General features: G+C 38.3%; 1 pseudogene; it reads right to left on the reverse strand.

The window, feature by feature from the left end:
* Positions 1-4,796: 4,796 nt before the first annotated feature.
* Positions 4,797-24,883, reverse strand: LOC117974445 (NADH-ubiquinone oxidoreductase chain 5-like; annotated as a pseudogene).

Here is a 24,883-nt window from a genome sequence, read left to right on the forward strand (position 1 = left end):
ATTGTGTGTGTGTGTGTGTGTGTTAGGTTGAATTTCTTGAAAACACAAAGTTACCTTAAGAGGTTTTCCAGGAAAGGCTCTTTAAAGATAAATAAATATAGAGAAGTGAAGAGGGCAGGATGGGGCAGAGGGAGAAAGTGACCAACAACTTGGTTAGAACTGAGGCCTCAGCTCACCCCACAGGAAACTTCAGTGGGTCTTAGAAGTGAGCCCACATTGAAGCAGAGGGAACTTCACTAGTGCTTCTCAGCTCTCCCCACCCCACCTTATGTGGGACAGCATGGTTAGAGTTGACTAAAGTTAGGTATTTCCTCTCAGAGATACTGGAAATGGGTATTTCCCTTCTCCTGTGTGGAAGGCTAAAGGGGTGGAAGTTAACTATTTCCTTTCCATCATGTGGAAGCTCGAGCAGGCTGGAATTGGGTATTTACCTTCCCCAAGTTGATTAGACTCTGATAAAATCCCAATAATTTAGACTTTGGTAAAGCAGTTTACCTTAAGGGCAGGTCTTGATAATAACGAAATAAACCATGATTTATTTCATACTGATTTTTTTCTCCTTTCCTTGGCAAGGAAATTTTTCATTGATATTCACTCTAAGGCCCTGATGGTGCTCCTGGAAATAAAACTCGCAAAAGTGTGAGGGTCCTTCTTAGACTGGACCCTTTTGGGATTTTTAACTCTCAAGCTTATCCACTCTGAGCCTCAGGCAATTTGCCAATTACAGCTTAGGGTTTCCCGTCCCAGTACGAATTCCTGCAGTGGCTCCTGCTCATGGATTTCTGTCCCAGTAGATTATGATTCTCTGTGCTCACCTGTTTCTTCAATTTGAGAGGCAGAGGTCCTGTGACCTCACTTCTCTGAAAATTCTAAAAAAGAGTTGCTGATTTTTCATTGTGTTCAGTTCTTTTTTTTTTTTCTTTCTTTCTTTCTTTCTCTTTTTTTTTTTTTGAGACAGTCTTGCTCTGTTGCCCAGGCTGGAGTGCAGTGGCGCCATCTCGGCTCACTGCAAGCTCCGCCTTCCCAGTTCACGCCTTTCTCTTGCCTCAGCCTCCTGAGTAGCTGGGACTACAGGCGCCCACTACCACACCAGGCTAATTTTTTGTATTTTTAGTAGAGATGGGGTTTCACCGTGTTAGCCAGGATGGTCTCGATCTCCTGACCTCGTGATCCACTCACCTCGGCCTCCCAAAGTGCTGGGATTACAGGCGTGAGCCACCGTGCCTGGCCTCAGTTTTTCACTTGTTGTTAGGGTGGGATGTCAACTTCCAAGCTTTTATACCAGAGGAGAACAATAATATCTTTTCTGAATGCCCATTATCTTGCCCCTAAGAACTGTGAGTTCACTTAGTTGTCTCCATAGTTTTCTTAGGCCTGGGCTTCTCTGGCTGCAGCCCCAACCTTGCCATCTGCTGTAGTTTGGATGTGCTGCCCAACGTTTCTGTTGGAAACTCAATCCCCAACGCAGCAGTGTTGGAAGGTAGGGCCTAATGGGAGGTGATTGGGTCACAGGTGCACTGCCCTCATAAATGGATTGATTCTACTATCATCAGAGTGGGCTGGTTATTTTGGGAGTGGTTTCCCTACAAGAAGTTGAGTTTGATCCCCTCTTGCTCCCTATCTCTCAGGCTCTCTTTTGGACTTTCACCTTCTGCCATGGGAGGATGCAGCAGGAAGGCCCGCCACAAATGCCAGCTCCTCCATCTTGGACTTCCCAGACTCTGGAACCATAAGCCAATAAATTTATGTTTATTATAAATTACTTAGTCTGTTGTATTATGTTATAGCAGGACAAAACAGACTAAGACCATCCATCACCATTAATTTTGCCAAACCTTTTTCTGACAGTTAAGTACCAACTCCTGGCATCTGTTATTTCATCCCCTTTGCTCTCAAGGCACACAACTCTTGATAATATTGCCTCCCAGCAGCCCTGACCCTCAGTAGACAACCATGACTGAGCATCTCAGTAACACTTGTGTTTCTTTCACTGTCGTATTTCTTGTTGTTTTGGAGAATGGAGTTTCCTCTGGCCTTTCCCACAAAAATAGTTAACTGGTGGAATTTCCTGATTTGTTGTATTCTGACATACCCATTTTTTCTACCTTTTGATTGTTTTATTCATCATGTGCCATGGCACTTCTGATATTTCTATTTCACCTTGTGTGGGCTGTCACTCTTTCCAATATTCCACAGTCCTTCTCACCAATGTGTTGATAATATCTCCTAGGTTCTTCCTGGGGCAATAAATCCTGTAAAATTGGAGAGTGCTCTATATACATGAACTCTACCTTCTCCAATTTTATATTCTGTAGCATGTAATCCATCATTATCAGAATTCAAGGCTTTAAGGGTAGATCTTGAGATGGGGGCAGGAATTGTCATAAGGCACCTGCCTCATTTGAGACTTCTGCATGATCTGTATGTAAGGCGTGCTATGTTTGGTTTCGTTTTTGTTTTCTTTCCAGGGGGCCTATGCTTTGACAAGGGGAAGTAGACCACTTTCTCAGATCCGATAGGTTTAAGGGAATGTGTGAGTTCAAGATTTTGAGCTGTATATACCCAGGTATTTCAATCTCAAGTCTCAATATCTCAGCATTTCCCTATTTGTGCACTCACATTGGCATATGAGACCTGGTCAGGCTAAACACTTTCTCTGAAGCTTTATTACTTTTAAAATTAAATCCTGAGCCAGCTTTTCTGCCCCGTTTGCCTTTTAGCTATACAAAATTCACATCAAGAACATCCTCTGACTTTCATATTTTGTCTAAATTAGTAATTAACCTTCCCAATCTGATCTCTTTTAGCAAATCATTGGTACTTAGTAACAGCTACCAACCTCCCAGATTTTTATGTGTATCATTTCCTTCACTGTGGATATATTTCAACAGACAGCACATCTCCTTTCACTAGGATTCTCCCTCAGAGAAGGTTTACATTAGTCAAAGTCTAAAGAGTTTGACTTCTGGCCGGGTGCAGTGGCTCGCGCCTGTAATCCCAGCACTTTGGGAGGCCAAGGCAGGTGGATCACGAAGTCAGGAGATCGAGACCATCTTGGCTAACATGGTGAAACCCCGGCTCTACTAAAAATACAAAAAATTAGCCGGGCATGGCGGCGGGCTCCTGTAGTCCCAGCAGTTACTAGGGAGGCTAAGGCAGGAGAATGGTGTGACCCCAGGAGGTGGAGCTTGCAATGAGCCAAGATCGCGCCACTGCACTCCAGCCTGGGTGACAGAGCAAGACTCTCTCTCAAAAAAAAAAAAAAAAAAAGGAGTTTGACTTCTGCACAATAGTTGTTATCCATGCACCATCTGTTTAAAGTAAGGGTCTTTATTGTCCAGCAGCCAGGTCCAAAATTACATTTTAGAGTTTGCTTCTTAGGACCACTTCCGGAATCAGGAATCTGAATCTGAGACAGAAAATTAAGTGTTATAATCAACACTGTGTGTGCTACCTGGATCCTCCCTTCCAGACCAAGGCACTCTTTGCCCTAGTTGCCAAGAGTGTTGCCTGCTGATGACTCAAAGGGAAGTCTTTTCCCAAGATTTTCCTTCTGCTGAAAAAAGCTGCCTCACCCAAACCTACGGGCCTTTGTCAGGGGCAGCCTACATTCCATGAGTGCTCCAGGTGAAGGTACAAGGGCCTAGATCCCTTGCTTTGATTCAGTAAGACTATAAAAGGCCATCTCAGCCCTGAACTCCCTGGAATTAGATAAAGCTTTAATGCAATTACATCACAGTTCAACTTTTTCCTCTACTCATATTTCCCTGAAAGTATTGTTACTGAGAACACTCACCAATAAAGACTTTTGCATACAAATCCCTGCTTCCCAGGATTACATGCCTAAAACAAGTGCAATAAATTTGTTAGAAAGTGCTCTAGAGAAGTATAAGGAGTTGAGTAAGGCAGGATTGGGCAAAGGAAAAGGTTGACCTCTGGGGCAGCTTCAAATTTAACGTTAGGGATTCCTATGGGGAACTTTGCAGCTGTAGCTGGAATTGTCCCTCAGAATTTTGTTAAATTGTAGTAAAGAGGCCATTGACAGTGATTGGCCATGGTTGTCACTTAGGAAAGATCATGCTTGAGTGAAGCAGTTCTGAAGCTGAGAACACTTTCCAATGACAGACACAACTATGAGCATCAGGAACAAATATTTCTTTCTTTCTTTTTTTTTTGAGACAGAGTCTTGCTTGCTCTGTTGCCCAGGCTAGAGTGCAGTGGCGCGATCTTGGCTCACTGCAACCTCTGCCTCCTGGGTTCAAGCGATTTTCCTGCCTTAGCTTCCTGAGTAGCTGGGACTACAGGCATGTGCCACCATGCCCAGCTAATTTTTGTATTTTTGTAGAGATGGGGTTTCACTATGTTGGCCAGGCTGGTCTCGAACTCCTCACCTCAAGTGATCCGCCAGCCTTGACCTCCCAAAGTGCTGGGATTACAGGCATAAGCCACCATGCCTACAAACTGAGGAATGAGTTCACTGGCCTCAAAAGCAATTTTGGAAGAGTACCAGATATTCACTATAGTGTATTATTGTATACATTTTAATATTTCCATATTAGCTAACTCAATATTAAAATGTATATAGATTACAAATAATCATAAGCAAAACTCAGTGTGAGTCTTTCTGCGCTTAAGATCTATATGCATTATTATTCTAGCTAGCAGTCTATCACTCTTATTTATTCTTCAAAATACAAATCTCTGGTTTTGTCCATCTTTTGTATGGTTTCTTGTGTCTCAATTTTATTCCATTCAGCTCTAATGTGGTTATTTCTTTTCTTCCTCTAGCTTTGGAGTTAGTTTGCTCTTGTTTTTCTAGTTCCTCTAAATGTGGTGTTAGGGGAGCATGTGGCCGGGCAGTACTGTGAGTGCACCGTCTTCTGCTCCCTGTCCCCCTGAAAAATAAAAATTAAAAATTAAATGTGATGCTAGCTTGTTAACTTGAGATCTTTCTAACTTTTTGATGTGCATGTATAGTACTATAAACTTTCCTTTTAAGATGACTTTAACTGTGTCCCATGTATTCTGTATCTTTGTTTTCATTAGTTTCAAGGAATTTCTTGGTTTCTGCCTTAATTTCATTCATTGTTTACACAGAAGTCATTCAGAAGCAGGTTGTTTAATTTCCACATAATTTTATGGTTTTGAGCAATCTACTTAGTATTGATTTTTATTTTTATTGTGCTATGGTCTCAGAGTGTAGTTGGTATGATTTGGCTTTCTTCAGTTTGCTGAGAATTGTTTTATGGCCAATTGTGTAGTCAATTCTGGAGTATGTGCCATATGCAGAAGAGAAGAATGTGTATTTTGTTGTTTTGGGGTGAAGAGTTTTGTAGATGTCCGTTAGGTCTATTTGGCCAAGTGTTGACTCCAGGTCCCAAATATCTTTGTTAGTTTTCTGCCTTGATGATCTGTCTAATACTTGGCACTTTTGTCTAACACAGTGACATGTTGAAGTCTCTCACTATTATTGTGTGGTTATCTAAGGCTCTTCATAGGTCTCTCAGAACTTGTTTTATGAATCTGGGTGCTCCTGTGTTGGGTACATATATATTTATTTTCTTATATATATGTTTTATTTTAAAATCTTGTGACTACATAGTAGGCATATATATTTATGGGGTACAAGAGTTATTTTGGTACAGGCATGCAACGCATAATAATCACATCATGGAAAATTGGGTATCCAACCCCTCAAACATCTATCCTTTGTATTACAAATAATCCAATTATACCTCTTAGTTATTTTTAAATGTATGATTAAATTATTATTGACTATAGTCTCCCTGTTATACTATTAAGTATTAGGTCGTATTCATTCTTTCTATTTTTTGTACCCATTAGCCATCCCCACCTTTCTGTCACCCTGTTCCCCACCCTTCCCAGCCTCTATTAACCATCTTTCTACTCTCTATCTCCATGAATTCAATTGTTTTCATTTTTAGCTCACCATGAATAAGTGATAACATATGTAGTTTGTCTTTCTGTGTCTGGCTTATTTCACTTAACACAATTACCTTCAGTTTCATCCATCCATGTTGTTGCAAATGACAGAATCTCATTTTTTATGGCTGAATAGTACGTATATACATACCACATTTTCTTTATCCATTCATCTGTTCATGGACACTTGAGTTGCTTCCAAATCTTGACTATTGTGAGTAGTGCCACAATAAACATGGGAGTGCACATATCATTTTGATGTAGTGATTTCTTTTGCTTTGGGTGTATACTTAGGAGTGCAATGGCTGAATCATAAAGAACCTCTATTTTTAGGTTTTTTGATGAACCTCCAAATTGTTCTACATAGTGTTTATACTAATTTACATTCTCCCCAACAATGTTCAAGAGTTCCCTTTTCTCCACATCCTTGCCAGCATTTACTGTTTCCAGACTTTTGGATAAAAGCCATTTTAACTGTGATGAGGTGATTTCTCAATGTAGTTTTCATTTGCATTTCTCTGATGATCAATGATGGTGAGCACTTTTTCATAGGCCTGTTTGTCATTTGTATATCTTCTTTTGAGAAATGTCTATTCAAACTTTTTTCCTATTTTTAAATCAAATTATTAGCTATTATCCATTAATTTCCTCCTCTTGTCTAATTGCTCTAGCTAGACATTCAGTACTATGTTAAATAACAGTGGTGAAAGTGGACATCCTTTTTGTGTTCCAGATCTAAGATGAAACTAAGATGAAAAACTTTTAGTTTTTCCCCATTCAGTACCATATTATCTGTGGGTCTGTCATACATTGCTTTTACTATGCTAAGGTATGTTCCTCCTATACCCAGTTTTAGGGATAGTTAAGTATTCTTATTGAATTGAATCCTTTACCATATGTAATATTGTTCTTGATCTTTTTTGATTGTTGTTGGTTTAAAGTCTGTTTTGTTTGAAATTAGAATAGCAACTCCTGCTTTTCTGTTGTTGTTGTTGTTTTCCATTTGCTTGATGGATTTTTCTTCATCCTTTACTTTGAGCCTATAGGTGTAATTGCATGTGAGATGGGTCTCTTGAAGACAGCATACATTTAGTTCTTGCTTCTTTATCCAGCTTGCCATTCTATGCCTTTTAATTGGAGCATTTAGCTTATGTACATTCAAGGTTAATATTGATATGTGTGGATTTGATCCTGTCATCATGTTGTTAGCTGGTTATTTTGCAGACTTTATTATGTATCTGCTTTACAGTGTCAATGGTCTATGTAGTTAAGTGTGTTTTTGTTGTGGCCAGTAACAGTCTTTTGTTTTCATATTGAGCACTTCCTTAAGGATCTCTTATTGTTCCACCATAAAGACACATGCATTTGTATGTTCATCACAGCACTATTCACAACAGCAAAGACAAGGAATCAACCTAATGCCCATCAGTGGTACACTGGATTAAGAAAATGCAGTAATATACACCATGGAATACTATGTACCCATGGAAAAGCATGAGATCATGTTTTTGCAGCAGCATGCGTGGAGCTGGAGGCCATTATCCTAAATCAACAGAAAACCAAATAATACATGTTCTCACTTATAAGTGGAAGCTAAACATTGAGTACACATGAAGACAAAGAAAGGAACATTAGATACTGGGGCCTACTTGAGGGTAACAGGTGGAAGGAGAGAAAGGATCTAAAAACTATCAGGTACTGTGCTTATTACTTGAATGACAACATAATCAGTACTCCAAACCCCTGTGACATGAAATTTACCTAGATGACAAACCTGAACATGTACCCCTGAAACTAAAATAAATTAGAAAACAAAACTCCATAAGCATTAGCAAGTATCCATTGCAATACTTTAGAAAAATCTAATAATTTATTGGGGAGGCAGGGTATCTTCTCTTAACTATAGCTCTGACCTGACTTATGAGCAATTGCACCATATCAAATGTGATGGTTAATTTTATGTTTCAACTTAGCTAGGCTATAGTACTGATATATTTGGCCAGACACCACCAGTCTAGATATTGCTGTGAAGATGTTTTTTAGTACAATAAACAGTTAAATCAGTAGACATGGAGTAACGCAGATTACCTTCCATAATGTGGTAGGCATCATCAAATCAGCTGAAGGCTGTAAAAGAAAAAAGACTGAGGTCCCCAGAGGAAGAGGAAATTCTGCCTCCAGACTCAAGCTGCAACATCAGCTCTTTCCTAGGTCTTTAGCCTGCTGACTTGCCCTGAAGATCTCAGACTTAGACTTGCTAACTTTTTGCACTGAGTCACGACACATGAGCCAATTCATTAAGGTAAATATTAAAGTAAAGCTCTCTCTCTCTGTCTCTGTGTGTGTGTGTGTGTGTGTGTGTGTGTGTGTGTGTGTGTGTGTGTGTGTATGAGCTTTTTTTGGTGTTTATGTTGCTTAAGGATCTCTGTGCTTCTTAAATCTGTGACTTAATGTGTTTCACCAGTTTCAAAAAATTCTCTCTTCACATATTTCTGTTAAAGGGCTAAAAGAAATTAATTTGTTTTTTAAGACTGAGTCTTGCTCTGTTGCCTAGGCTGGAGTGCACTGGCATGATCTTGGCTCACTGCAAGCTCTGCCTCCCAGGTTCACGCCATTCTCCTGCCTCAGCCTCCTGAGTAGCTGGGACTACAGGCGCCCTCCACCACACCCGGCTAATTTTTTTTCATATTTTTAATAGAGATGGATGTTAGCCAGGATGGTCTCGATCTCCTGACCTTGTGATCCACCTGCCTCAGCCTCCCAAAATGCTGGGATTACAGGTGTGAGCCACTGTGCCCAACCAAGAAATTAAATTTTAAACACACTCTCATCCCAAACACACACAGAAATACTAGTAACAAGCTGTAGAAATTATCCCTGAAAGTATATTCTTGAAATACTAAGAGTTCTCCAGAGATATATGTCTAGGTGGGGGGAAGGGAATGCACGAAGGATGAAGGAATAAATTAAGGGTGAATATATGGGAAAATCTAAATAAATATTGTCTGTATGAGAAAATTATGTCCCATATTATTTTAAAAACAGAGTGAATACAAATGTATGATAACAATACCACAAAATTTCTGAAAGAGCAAATAAGAATAAGGGGTTATTAGGTTATTTTTTACTGTTTGGGATGTACTTAAATGTTGACTTATTGCAAGTCTCATTAGTCAAGAATATAAATTGTAATGCCTAAGGAAACCACTGAAATGATAACAAGAGAATGCATAAGGACCAAGCTAGCAGAGGAAAAGTTCAGAAAACTCGTTAAGTACTAAATCTGAAAGAAGGTCATGAAAGAGAGGAAAAGGAACACAGAAAAGGTAGTCAATAGAAAACCACAGTAAAGAGTCCATTTAAATCCATTGCAGAAAACAAAATGAAGGCAAAAGATGTATCAGGCAAAAGGTAACTTAAAAGAAAGCTGGTGTGGCTATACTAATATGGTACACAGTATACCTGAAAGAATAAACATTAGTATTGACAAAAAGGACTTTTATGAGGCTAAAACAATAAACTAAAAGAAGATGTATAATTCTACATTTGCATGTTCCTAATAATATAGTCTCAAAATATGTAAACACATAACTTTCAGAAATAAAATCAGAGGCAAATATGCAGTCACAGTTGGAGATTTTCACACACTTCACTCAGTAATTGATAAAATATTTTGATGTGGATAGAACTTGCATATGCTCTTGGCTGGAGACTAAATTGGACCACTCACTGTAAAAGACTCTGACATTGTTCCTTGAAGTTGGATATACACATAGCCTATGGCCAGAGAATTTCACTCCCAAGGTATAGTCAATAGAATATCAAGAAATATTTACAAATGTTTATAGAAGCTATAGTTGCAAAAGGCAGACTGTAAATAACTGAAATGATCATCTATAGTAGAACTAGGAAATGGATTTGGATTTCATAATGATGATGATGGATTATCATCAGCAGGAAGAATGAATGAACTAATATTATGTGCAATAATCTAAATGAATCTTATAATGATAGGTGAAATAAGTCAATTACAAATAATTCAAACCACATCAATATATGAATAGAAAAATTTTTTAAAAATCAATAGTCTTTTTTTTTTTTTTTTTTTTTGAGATGGAGTCTCACTCTGTCCCCCAGGCTGGATTGCAATGGTGTGATCTCAGCTCACTGCTGCAACCTCCATCTCCTGGGTTCAAGCAATTCCCCTGCCTCAGCTTCCCAAGTAGCTGGGACTACAGGCACGCACCACCATGCCCGGCTAATTTTTTGTATTTTAGTAGAGACGGGTTTTCACTATGTTAGTCAGGCTGGTCTCTAACTCCTGACCTTGTGATCCACCCGCCTTGGGCTTCCAAAGTGCTGGGATTACAGGCGTGAACCACCACACCCAGCCAACAATAGTCTTATAAGTCAAAGTGTCGCTATATTTGGAAAGAGGCCATAGTCACTGGAAGAGAACACAAGTGAAGTTCTTGAGATTTAAATAAAGTTCGATTTTCATGAGACATGTATAGTGGCTTCATGGGTAATTTATCTTTGTGATAATTCATTAAACTGGACACTTAAGAGTTGCACACTTAATTTTATCCAAAATCTATTTTCAAGTTAAAGCACGTAATAGCATTGTGCAAAAAACAACTTTCCTTATGAATTTAATCCTGTTCTATTAAATCATCACTTTAAAGTTCTACTCCTGAAGACAGGCTTGGTGTACCCTCTTAGGGCATTCAGCAATATTCTCTAGTGAAGTCAAACTGAAGACACGCTGATAAAACATCTTAGAAATTACATGGATTCCTTCCTGAATGCCATAACATCCGTTTTGCTTACACTTGTATTTTATGCAGCATGTGTTAGCACTTATGATGTTGTCCGAGTATATATTTGGGTGTCCAAAATAGATTATTTGGTACCTTTGCAGGATTTCAACCTTTTGTCTACATGTCATGACCTAAAGTCAACAGTGAGGAAATATTACTTTCCTGCTTTTATAAATAAAATCTTATTGTAAATCCTCTTAAAAAAAAAACAATGTGAGCATTTTTCGGTTTCCCCTGCCACTCACTACCAGTAGCTAAGAAATCTGTTCTTCTTCCCTTCTGGATGTTTTTCTCTTATTAGCTTTTTCCTGTGGTTCCATCTTATTAGATGCCTAGACATGCATGCTTCTTTTCCTCTCCTGCATCCTTAATGCAGGATGTGCACATGCATGGAGGAACACAGGAGCCATGTGCTGTGGGGAGGGCAGAATCTCTCCTACAGTGGAGATTCAAGCATCCAGGAGTTTCCTTTTGGCTCTTGCCAAAAAGTTTTTTATTTATTTATTTTTTTTTGAGACAGAGTCTTGGTCTATCGCCCAGGCTGGAGTCCAGTGGCATGATCTTGGCTCACTGCAACCTCCGCCTCCCAGGTTCAAGCAATTCTCCTGCCTCAGCCTCCCAAGTAGCTGGGATTACGGGCATGTGCCACCACACCTAGCTAATTTTTGTATTTTTAGGAGAGACAAGATTTCACCATGTTGACCAGGCTGGTCTTGAACTCCTGACCTCAGGTGATCCGCCTGCCTCAGCCTAACAAAGTGCTAGGATTATAGGCGTGAGCCACAGTGCCCATCACCTATTTTCTTACTATTACAGAAATAACTGGTTTCTGCTTTTTTTTTTTTTTTTTGATGGAGTCTCATTTTGTCACACAGGCTGGCGCAATCTCAGCTCACTGTAAGCTCCGCCTCCCAGGTTCATGCCATTCTCCTGCCTCAGCCTCCCAAGTAGCTGGGACTACAGGCACCCGCCACCACGCCTGGCTAATTTTTTGTATTTTTAGTGGAGACAGGGTTTTACCATGTTACCCAGGATGGTCTCGATCTCCTGACCTCGTGATCCACCCACCTCAGCCTCCCAAAGTGCTGGGATTACAGGCGTGAGCCACCATGTCAAACCCAGTTTCTGCTTTTATGGAAGGAACCACTCTTATTTAAAACTACAGTTTTTGTATTTGTGTTAGGTTTTTGTCTGGTTTGTGTTGGACAAAAAGATTGTCCCACGTGTGTGTTTTATGGTTTCACAGACTTTATTCATCTTCGTGGACAAAGGCAGGTAAAACACATGTTTTTCATTTTATTTTTTCTCTGTAAAACTGTACTTTCAATAAATGACTGATTCTTAAATAGATGATAATACTTTTTCTAGTGCAGAAATAAAGTCCATGCAATTTTTATAAAACTTGGACCATACTTTTCAAAGTTCTCCTCGAGTTATGCATAGAAATGAGTATATGATCCAAAATGTAGATGCTTTCTAGAGCAAAGTGAAGGGAAGAGGGAAAGAACAAGAGAGAGTTCTGGGAATAGCCATGCTTTCAGTCCCTTCCCAGGGAGGTAAATATATTTAAGACATATATTTTAAGAAATTGCTTATATAATCTGTCCTTATAATTTGGTGTATTCCTTTGAGTTAATATTTTTATTTGAGAAATGCAGTGCATGCACATTTTAGGTAAATGAAGAAAAGGCTTTCAATGAGGTCATACAGATTGTGATGTCCCTACTTAGACATGCAAATCAACATAAGGAGATTCACTGAACAGGCACAAGTTTCCCAGCAGGGGAGCCAAGAGTATTTTGGAAACAATGCATGACACAGAAGAAGAGGAGCCAAAGCTGTCTTATATATAGGGAGTAGCCCTTTTGTTTTGGCCTCCATTTCTGTTAGTCCTTAAAATCCCTCCCAGGTTAAAAATGGCTTTTCCAAATGAGTATGTCTCAACACAAACTTAGGATATTGAAGTCCCACTTATAAACAGCAAACTCTTCAACATAGAAAGAAAACAAAAAAAGGTAACAACAGACTACTATCCTCAGTGAATTCCTGGGCATTTTGTTCCCAAAGCAATCAAATCTGCATTTATATTTAAAGAGAGCTCATAAGAGTGCCCCATCTTGAATACCTGAATTGAGCTCCTGACCCTGTTCCCAGGATTTGATCTGTGAGACCTGCATCTTTAGAACATGTATCAGGTATACTCTTGGTGTAATAAAATGTGCCCCGGGGTCCTTTTTCTGACCTTTCTCCCCCTCTTTCTTCTCACTTTTACTTTCCCTTCAGTGCCTTAGCGAGGGCTACACAAAATTCAAAGTGTGTGCTTGGCCTGCTTGAGAATTTATAGACAAAGCTGAGCTATGGAAAAAGCGTCAGAAGCAAGACTTACAATTAAATAAGAAAACAAAGTCCTTGTTCTCTCCCTCCTCTTCCTTGCTGAAAACAAAAGACCAAGTCTACTGGAAAACATCAGTGCAATTCAAAAGCAGGTGTATTTCCACATGCAGAGCAGCTTGTGGGCTAGAAGCAGATGCCAGTGGTTACATAGTAGCAAGGGTTTTAGACTACACTCTCAGGGAAATGTTCCAACCCATCCAAGGTGACCTCTTGCGCGCACGCGCGCGCACACACACACACACACACACACACACACACACACACGGTAGAAGCTAACACTTGGCACTCTATCTTTTTCTTTGTTTGTTTATGGCCTAACATACCCCAAGGTGTTCCAGATACTCATGCTGCTACCAGGTAACCAGGCCACCGCACTGCCATCTCTGTTTTAGCTCCACCCTAACTTAACAGTGCTTTTGTGTTCCAGAATTTCCCCTACCTCCTTCCACTCCTGCATCTCCAGATTCATTTCTTTCTGTTCCTTTACTTTCTGATCAAACTTATAGAACTGAGGTTATGTTAGTTAATGTAGTTTACATAGCTGGAAAATAGAGAATCTGAGATTAAAATTCAGGCCTTCTTTCTCTTAACCCATCAGGCTTCTTTTTGATCATTTCAATATGATGCTTCACTATAGCCCAATTTTTTGTCACATTCTCTGCTTGACTATAGAAATGCACTCATTCATATATTTGATGTGTACACTGTATCAGACCATAATTTACTTAGGCAATAAGAAAAGTATGATTTTGCTCTATAAATGTTCTACTTCATCTTTTATGGGGTTAACCATTTTCTGTTTTAGCTGGAGAAAAATTGTCAAAATTTGTTTATCTACATCTCATATAATATGGTCTAGACAATTGTTACCTTTACCAAAAACATCAACAACAGGAGCAGAGGACTTGGATTTGAAAAACTGACATAGGTGTTCAGAAAAGCTTGGAAGAAGAAAATTGAGAACAAAAAACTTTTCTTGAACTCAACTCTAGAATTCGTTCACCATTTTTCTTATATATCTTATAGTGTCTTGGGTACACCCGGTTATCATGGCCAGGCCAGCAGGAGAGTTTGTTGAATGAGCTCATGTATAAATAACTGCTCCGTAAGGCTGTGAACATTTATGAGGCTCATTATGTTTCAGTTCTTGTTTAACAGCAAGTCCCTCCCTACTTGGGCAGTGGAATCCCGCTGATTTACTACTTATCAGGAATAAATTACAGTTTAGAGCTTGGATTTTTTTTCATGGTTTTCTTTGTGTCAGCATAAATAAACTTAGCTAATAGGGCTATTTCCCATTGCCCATTAAACGGGCTGTGAGTAAAAGACTTCCTGGCTTCTGAGAGAAGGAAGATGAGAGGACTGAGTCATTTTACCTGAAAGTGTTTACAATGTTAAGGGCTTTGGGAAATAGATGTCAAATACTCCAAGTTACAGCATTTCCTAACACTTATTTGAGTTTTTACATTTTGCTTTCCATCAGCTACATAATCGTATTATTGTAGAAGCCATTAGCACTGGAGACTAAGAAGTCATTCTTGGTGAATTCTGTAGGCAAAGATGACTACATCCCAACACACTGCCAGGGTCATCATAATCTCTATGTACCCTTCTCTTAATGACATCTAGAGTGATGGCTTCACCCACTTTGATGAAAAGTTCAGAATTCTGTAATTACTGAAAGAGAGAGTGGAATGTCATTTCTAGGTCTTCATCCAGAGTAATTTCTTGGCTCCAATGCCCGCATTTCATTTGCAGAAACAGCTTTTTGGTATTAGTTAACATTCAAGGAATAGTTTCAAGTTTTACAACTGCAAAAGGGTCATTATTTTTATCAGTGTGCTGGAGGTTATTTTGAGTCTGAATACTGAGGGCCCAATTCAATAAAATCTCAGCCTGACTTTCCCAGCAGGATGCTCAAACCATGGAAATTCAACAGGGGAGCACACATGGGCTTCTACGATACTGAACCAGGGCTGAATTTCCATTTAATCATTCTCAAGAAATCAAAAGACACTTTAGGATTAAATGGCAAACCTTTTAAGTAGGAATTCCTCAGCCAAAATGGCCAATTAGCATTTAAACTGCATAACTGCATTATGTAAGAGGAAATGAGTAACTGAAAAAAGAAATTATCTTCCTTATTAGTTAAAAAGGTAAACCAGAAACATGGAGTTATCACAAAACAAGCATTCTCTTCTAGAACAGGAGAGATACACAGGACTTTTGTTTCAAAAAGAATTAAAAGGATCCATGTTATTGACCTGTTCTCATGCTTTTAGCTTTAATTGGCAAAATTAGCTCAGGTGAATAATATTGGAAGACACCTCTAATTATATATTTTGTTGCATCACACAAGTGACTCAAAAGCTCCATGTTTATGACTTTAAATTGATTTTTTTAAATAAATTACTTTATGTATTGGAAAGTAATAAGTTATATTTAGAAATAGCCTAGATTCAATTTTTTATATTCATAAAATCTTGGCTTATTTAAAGCTCCTTCCCCATCTTCCAGTGTGCACCTCAGGGGCTTAGAGACTAAACAGAGTAAGAGTTGGCTTAGGAAAAAAAAACACATTTCTGCTATGACTGCTCATAAAGGAAAATTTAAAACCTTCCAGAAATGTAGTTGAAAATGGCTCTTAAGCAATTGTTTATTATCTTTCTTCATGTATCATCAATTTTTAGACTCAGCTTTCACCAAGCTCAATAATTATGTAAATTTCAAATGTTGGTTCTCACCAATATTTAGTCATGTTATTGTTGTGCATGTTTGTATACATACTTTAAACAAATGAAAAGGCAAGCAAATTCAATGGTTATTATTGCTGCCGTTGCACTTTGCAATGTTTTTCTTCTTTGTCAGTTCCTCATTATGGTATCCCAGAGGGTTTCATGACATGGACTTTTGTAATATGCCACATGTGGTGAAGACCAGCAGTTCAACACCAGAAGGAATCTGACCAGTGCTCACTGCAGCAGCTCCAGAAGGGATAGGGATTTGCTTAGGGAATAAAGAACATGCACTGCACTCTCCATAGGACATGGGTTTTTTGCATCAATAGTCTGGATGATTACCTAAAAGCATGACGGTAAATAACCGACGCTTTTTCTCACCCACCTCACTCATTGCAAAACCGGCCAAGATCTTTCATCTGTTGAGTGACTTGAGATTTTGCTGTAAGAGTAATCATTTTTGTTTACCAGGATGGTAATACTGAAACTGACCCAATTGTCCCATAGAATGTTCTTTTTGATAAACATAGAAATTGACCCTTCTGATCTTAAAAAGCTTGAAACATATTTTTTTTATCTCAGTTCCTTCCTCAGGAGACCACCTTCAGGCCTCACAAAAAGTACTGAAGAACTGAAACCAGATCATGGTACCGATGCTGGACCCCTCATTCACCATGAGGGCTTCTTTACCTCTCCCAAGTTCCTGTTTTCTTACACATTGTTACATTTCTTGCCTGCCATATAAACCCCTGATTTTAGTCAGTCAGGGAGATGGATGTGGGACTGAGCTTCCGTCTCCTTGGCTGTGGCACCTGATTAAAGCCTTCTTCCTTGGCAATACTTGGCGTCTCAGTCATTGGCTTTCTGTGCAGTAAGCAGCAGGACCTAGACCAAACCCCTGGTGTTTTAGTAGCAGTGCTACTAAAAAAGACAAGATTGTTTTTTGTTTGCTTTCTGTAAAAAACAACAAAAGCAGAGATATATAGATGTATACCCATTCAAACATTATTTTCTGTTGAAAAGTTAATTCAGACTTCTCATTGACTAATTGAATGATGACAATCATTTAAAATATGGCCTATCATATAATTGTTCATGGAAAAACATTATTAACAGGTTGGCCTATCTTTTTCAAGACTTTTATAAATACTTGTGTATGCATGTACTATATATATATTTAATAAATCTTGAATTATTCTGTATATGCCATTTTGTAATTTGTACTTATCTATGCATTATCTTTAAACATTTTCTCAGGTTGTTATGGGTTTTAGTGTCCAATCATGTTATATTTTCATCATATATTTGAACAACTTCTATTGTTGAATATTTTGGAGTATTTTACATTTTCTCTTGTTTTAAATAATCCTGTAGCAATTACATTTGTGTAAAAATCTTTGTATACTATTTGATTATTTCTGTACTAGAAGAACGATTGTATGTTATAGAATGAGTATATTTTGAAGTTCAATTATTATTATCATTTTTATTACAGTAGTAATGTAGAGACCCTCTAAAATAACAATTATTAAGATTACACACAACTATTACACTGCTCACTGTGTTTCTAGGCACTGTGCTATTATATCAGACTTAACTTAATCTTCAATAAAACACTGTTGAATAGTTCTTTATATTTTCTCAATATTATTGATGAGGACATTTGGGACTTAGGTTGAACAGCTTGCCCAAAACCAAATAATTGATAAATGGCAGGGCTGCCTTACTCTAGAATTGTGTTTTCAAAAAAGATGATGCAGTTAGAAAATTATAGGACAGTTTTGATTTTCACACAGATTGGGAGAGGATGCATTTTGAGAATAGACGCCAAGGATGTTAAATCTTCTGCAATGAGTGAGAGAGCCCCACACAACTTTAGGGTGTTTCTGGATATTCATGTAACCAATTATCTAATTTTCTGAGCCTAAAACCTAAATCTGTTTTATACATAAATACAAATAACATTTGCAGGATTTTAATATGCAATAAATTTACTAATGATGCAAAGCTTACTTGAGTGAAGATAGACCTGAATACAAATTTGTTTTGATCAGAACTTTACCAAGAGTTGTTCAACATTTTGGAAAATCAGGTCGCTGCTGACGTCACAACTGTAGTATGTGAGCCTCCAATACAACACCCTTACAGTCATCTAAATTTGGAGTGGTCAGGTTCATGGTGACTGTATGCATAGGTGTGAAGGGGATCACTTTATAACATCTTCTAGTCTGGCTCGGTGCAGTAGCTCACACCTGTAATCCCAGCACTTAGGGAGGCAGAGCTGGGGGGATCACTTGAGCCTAGGAGTTCCAGATCTGCCTGGGCAACATAGCAAGACCCTGTTCTCCACAAAAAGAAAAAAAAAAAAACACAGAAAAAATTGGTACATCTTTTAGTGTGGTTGTGCCTGGGCATGAAATCCATATTTTTATCATAAAGTATTTCTCTTTATTCATCTTTGATTTCATATTAGTATAATAATTGCTTAATACTATGTGAGCACTGTGTGTTACATTAGCACTTGATTTTTTCCAGGAGAGTAAAGGAGTGATTCAACCTATTAGTTATAAAAAGGGTATTACATATGATAGGACTGAGGATAGCAAAATGTACATGCCTGGGGTACAGAGTAAGGGGTACATTTATATGTTAAATATAGACACACATAGAGGAACTCACACCTGCACACACAGCCTGAACTCTGACACAACATGTCTGTGCTTTTCAAATTGTCATTCTCAATCTTTTAGAGAGCCATGACATCAATGCATAGGTTGAGACCAGAATTTTTTAATGACATAAAGTAGAACAAATTAGAATGGAATGAAATGGAGTAGAGTGGAGTAGAGTGCAGTGGAATGGATGGAATAAGAGGAGATGGGATGAAATAGAATAGAATGGAAGAGAATTCAGTATCAGTTTTGTCTGTTTTATATACCTGTGCTTATAAGGACATATTGTAAAATGCATCTCTTACTTTGGGCCAAAAAGGTGAAAGCCATTGAGCTACACTACCATACTTTATACAGAAAACAAGTAACATTTTCAGGGGTTGATCATTTTTCTGTACCTGAGTGTCGAAGTTGGTTTTGATAGTGATTGATGGGAGAGGAAGAAACCCAAAGATACCAGTGATTACTACACATCTTGAGTCCTCTCTTTCACAGTTTGCCTGAATGAATGGAAGTGATGGTGCTGGCACAAAGCCAATTCCTTGTCTGAATGTTTGTGTTCCCCCAAAATTTGTATGTTTAAATCTAATCACCAAGGTGATGATATTAGAAGGTGGGGCCTTTGGGGTTGATTAGGCCATGAGGACGTCATCCCATGAATGGGATTTATGCCCTTGTAAAGGAGGCCCCAGAGAGCTGCCTTGCCTCTTCCAGCATGTGAGGACACATGGAAAGCACCATCTATGAGGGAAGGGTCCTCACCAGACACCAAATCTGCTGATGCCTTGATCTTGGACTTCCCAGCCTCCAGAACCGTTGCAATGTTTATATATTACCCAGTCTAAGGTATTTTGTTACCACAGCCTGAATAAAGACAATTCCTCATCCTCTTTCATTATGACTGACACTGAATGTGCTTGCCTATGCTACAGCTACTGGAGATTTTGCTGTTTGCTTTGTGTCACTATTTGGTCTTACAGTTATGAAATGGATAGAAATTACTCTCCCACATCTTTGCCTCCCTCTGCTTTTTTCTTCTCCCTTCCCTTCGTTGCATTTGGTTCAGAGAGGCTGTGTCCTCATGACTCCATTTCATCCTGGCTTCCCAGACTCCTCACTTCAGGGATCTATAAGGTGATGCTTTCCCCCCGCCACCCCCACTGTTTCTTTGAAACTTACCTGATCTCCATGTCATGACTCTGTGGCCTGACAGATGACCACGAAGTTATTTTTCAAGACACTGATTCAGACTAAAATGGTAATGGATGTGTATGTGACACCTTCTAGGAGGTATTTTTATTTCTAATGGAAGCAGAGTATTAATGAAAACGAATGGAAGTAGCATAGGAGGCATATTTGGCTGGGGTGGAAGTGAGTTGTGGAAATTTCGACAGTTTCTTTCTTATAAGGAAACCAGGAGAACCTCTGCCTAAACATACAACTGGTCTTCATTAAACTCCAGACACTCTTTCAGTCTGTTTCAAGCATGACACAAATTAAACCATTACTATATTTTTTAAAAATATTATTTAAACAGTTTATTACTGAAGGCAAATTCAGAAATAGACCCAAGAAATTTTATTTATGTTGTCAACACTCTACTGGGCAATTATAACTTGAAAACTTACATCATTATTTAGCCCTACTCTTTCTTTGCTATTTTGGTCCAACATGTGCTGAGTTTTTCTGATTTACACCCAGAATGTTTTGTTCCTTGCTTTGATCCCTCCTTTCTTTTCCTACGGCAGCTGTATTCATTTTATCTAGATGGAATATTTCAAGAGCCTCACAATTTCTTCTCTTTCTCTTATTCATTCACTTTGTCATTTGTATTATACCTTCAAAACCATAGTTCTGATCATTTCACTCACTTGTGCAAAATCACTTGTGTCCCTCAATTACCTATAGAATAAAATCCAATCTTTTTCCCTTTGAATTCCTCAACCATCTGGCTTTATCATTCCTTTTACTCATTAGCTAAAAGAAATTAATTGTTGCTCATTGAATATCCCACATACTTCTGTAATTATACCTTTGCTTACTCTTATACATAAATCTTACTGGAATTTCCTTCCCACAATGTCTGTGGTCCAGAATCCCTTATAATTTTTAAGGGCCAGAAGAAATATCACCTTTTCTAAGATATCCACAATACTTGCTTCACAGAATGAACACAATCTTTTTTTCCTGTCATAACTATTCTAACACATTGTGTGTTAAATTCTTGACAACTTTTTTCCCTTTTTACTGTTTTTACTGAAGAACAACTTTATATATAGTAAAATGCACAATTCTCAATAGTATAGTTTAATGTGTGCTAAGAAATGCATACCCCTGAAGTAGAGATACAGAGTATGTGCATTATCCCAGAAAATTCCCTATGGCCCTTGGACAGTCAGTCCCCACTACTACTCCTTGCCGAATGCAACTAGTGTTCTGATGTCTTTGACTACAGATTATTTTTACTATTTCTACGACTTCATATAAAAGGAATCATTCAGTATAATAGTGTCTTCTTTAATATTGTAGTTTCTTTCACTTAAACTATATTTGAGAGTAAACCATATTTTATCACCTATCAATTGTTGATTATTTTTAATGCTTAGTTGTATTCCATTGGATGAGTACAACATAACTTGTTCATTCATGGATGAAAATTTATTATTGTCAGTTTTTTGGCTACTAGAAGAAAGCTACTATGAACAATCTTTATGCACACCCATTTTCATTTATCATGGATAAATACTGCCATATTTTCCAAAGTGTTTAAAACCTTTTATACTCTAATGAATAAGGTATGAGAGATTCAGCTGCCTACCTCTTCAATAGTTGGTGTCAGTCCTTTTTTTTTTTTTTTTTGAGATGGAGTTTCATTCTTGTTGCCCAGGCTGGAGTGCAATGGCACAATCTTGGCTCACCGCAACCTCTGCCACCCAGGTTCAAGCGATTCTCCTGCCTCAGCCTCCCGAGTAGCTGGCATTACAGGTATGCATCACCACACCTGGCTAATTTTGTATTTTTAGTAGAGATGGGGTTTCTCCATGTTGGTCAGGCTGGTCTCAAACTCGTGATCTCAGGTGATCTGCCCACCTTGGTCTCCCAAAGTGCTGGGATTATAGGTGTGAGCCACCACACCCAGCCTGGTGTCAGTCCTTTTAACTTTAGCTGTCTGGTGGGAAGGTAAGTTACTGGAGAATGGTGTGAACCTGGGAGGCGGAGCTTGCAGTGAGCGGAGATCGCCCACTGCACTCCAGCCTGAGCAACAGAGCAAGACTCCATCTCAAAAAAAAAAAAAATGTGATTTTTGATTTTCAAAAATCAAAAATATTTGGGGGATTCTACAAATATCTTTCTGCTTTTAATTTCTACTTTACTTCTGCTATGTTTGGAAAATACACTCTGTGTCATGTCAGTAGTCTTAAATTAATGAGACTTATGTCTCATCATATGGTGCATCTTTGTAAATATTCCATGTGTACCTGAAGAGCATGTATATTCTGCTGCTCGTTGATGAACGGTTGTATTAGGTCAAGTGTACTGAGGGTGTTGATCAGATCTTCTATATCCTCACTATTTTTTGTTTTACTTTTGGTTAGTTTCTATTAATAATTGAAACAGAAGAGTTAATATCTTCAATTATAATTGCAGATTTGTCTATTTCTCCTTTAATTATCTCAGTTTTTGTTTTATGTATCTTGAGTTTCTTTTATAAGGTGAGCATATATGTCTCCTTGAAAAGTTGAACTTTTTTTTTTTTTTTTTTTTTTTTTGAGACGGAATCTCACCCTGTCGCCCAGGCTGGAGTGCAATGGTGCGAGCTCGGCTCACTGCAAGCTCTGCCTCCCGGGTTCACGCCATTCTCCTGCCTCAGCCTCCCGAGTAGCTGAGACTACAGGCGCCTGCCACCATGCCCAGCTAATTTTTTCGTATTTTTATTAGAGACGGGGTTTCACCGTGTTAGCCAGGATGGTCTTGATCTCCTGACCTCGTGATACGCCCAACTCCGTCTCCCAAAGTGCTGGGATTATAGACGTGAGCCACCACACCCGGCCAAAGAATTGAACTTTTTATCATTATGAAATGTCCTTCATTATCTCAGTTAATACTCCATGCCTTGAAACATACACTTTCTACCCACTCCAGCTGTTTTATGATTAACATTTGCATGGTTTATCTTTTCCCATCATTGTACTTTTAACCTAGTTGTTTTCTTATATGTAAAATCTCCTGTTAAAAGCATACAGTGAATCTTGTGTGTGTGTTTTCTAGACAGACAATTTGTACTTTAAATTGTGGAGTGTTTCATCCGTTTGCATTTAAAGTAATTATTGATGTAATTGGGTTTACATCCTGTCATTTCTCCCACTATTTGGCCCATCTATTCTTTGTTTCCCTTTGCTTCTTGTCCTCACCTCTTTTGGATTAATAAGTGGTGTGTGTGTGTGTGCATGTGTGTGTGTGTGTATTCTGTTTTATCTTGATTATTGTCTCATTAACAATACACTTTTGTTTTAGTTTTAGAGGTGGGTCTATGGTTTGCAGCATGCAAACGGAGACCATATCACAGTCTCTGTCGAAAAGGCAATATTACATACCACTTCACATATTAGATGAGAGATGTGTAACAACATACTTTCACTGCTCCCTCATCCTTTATTCCACTGTTGTTGTATATTTTATTTTATTTTGTATATACCTTACGGTGGGTTGTACGGTGAATTGTGATTGGGTAAAATCCTTCTATATTAGAGAAGTTGAATATTTGTAATGAGTATTTTATTTTAAGAGTATTAGTTATAAAACTAAGTTCTATTGACAGTAAGAGTCCTAGGATGACTACCCTTAGGGCTGTAAGTTTTAGATCAAGTGATATTGTTGTTTGGGGAGATGAAGTAGGGATAATGCTATCGATGATGAGAAATCCAGTGAATATACTGCCGATTATAAGGCATTTAATTGGATTTATTAGGGAAGGGTTATTTTCGTTAATGTTGATTAGGGTTGGGATGCAGGGTTGTCCTATTAGGGTGAAGGAAATAATTTGGATACTATAGAAACTTATTAGAGAAGTGGCAATGAGAGTAATAGAGAGGGTTCAGGCATTAGTATATGAAGTGTTTGTGCTTTTGATGATGAGATATTTAGAGTAAAAGCCTGTGAGGAAGGGCATACCTGTAAGTTCTAGGCTGTCAATAATAAGGGAGGAGGAAGTAAGGGGTAAAGTCTTAAATAGTCCTCCTGTTTTTCGGACGTCTTGTTCATTGTTGAGGTTGTGGATGATGGATCCTGAACGTGTAAATAATATAGCTTTGAAAAAGGCGTGGGTGCAGATGTGTAGGAATGCTAGGTGTGGCTGATTAATGCCAATTGTGACTATTATAAGGCCTAGTTGACTTGAGGTGGAGAATACTATAATTTTTTTATGTCATTTTGTGTTAAAGCACTGATTGCTGTAAATAAGGTGGTGCTAGCTCCTAAACATAGGGTAAGGTTTTGGATTAACATGTTATTCTCTATTAATGGGTGGAAGCGGATAAGCAGGAAAACTTCTGCCACAGCTCTAGTGCTAGAGTGGAGTAGGTCTGAGAATGGGGTTGGGCCTTCCATGGCGGAAAGAAGTCAGGGGTGGAGACTACGTTGAGCTGATTTTCCTGTTGCTGCTAAGAGAAGGCCAATTAATGGAAGAAAATCGGGGATAGGATTTAGGATAAATATTTTTTGAGGTTCTCATGTATTAGAGGATGAGAGGAATCATGCTATGGCTAAAATGAAGCCAATGTCACCAATGCAATTACATAGGATTGCTTGGAGGGCTGCTGTATTAGCATCTGCTCAGCCATGTCATCAGCCAATTAGTGAAAAAGACAAAATTCCTACACCTTCTCATCTGATAAAAAGTTGAAAAAGGTTGTTGGCAGTAACCAGAATTAATATTGTGGTTAGGAAGATAAGTAAATATTTGAAAAAACTGGCTAATGTTAGGATCTGACTTTATATATAATATTGAGAATTCTATAATAGATCAGGTGACGAATAGTGCTACTGTAATAAATATCATGGAGAAGTAGTCTAGTTTGAAGCTTAATGAGAGTTTAAGGGTTTGAATTGTTATTCAATGTCAGTTTGAGGTGATGGCTTCTAGGTTGGTATACATAAACGTTGTAGGAATGAGGCTAATGGTGAACGTGCACGCGATAGCTATTTTTACATAATATGGCTACAAGTTTTTCTTGCGAGGGTTGATGAAGGTAATAATGATTGGTAAGGTTAAGGAGATTAAGGTTATTATAGTAATGGAAAAATGCATGATTATTAC

The sequence above is a fragment of the Pan paniscus genome, chromosome 8 (assembly GCF_029289425.2).
Source record: "Pan paniscus chromosome 8, NHGRI_mPanPan1-v2.0_pri, whole genome shotgun sequence".
NCBI classification, from domain to species: Eukaryota; Metazoa; Chordata; class Mammalia; order Primates; family Hominidae; genus Pan; species Pan paniscus.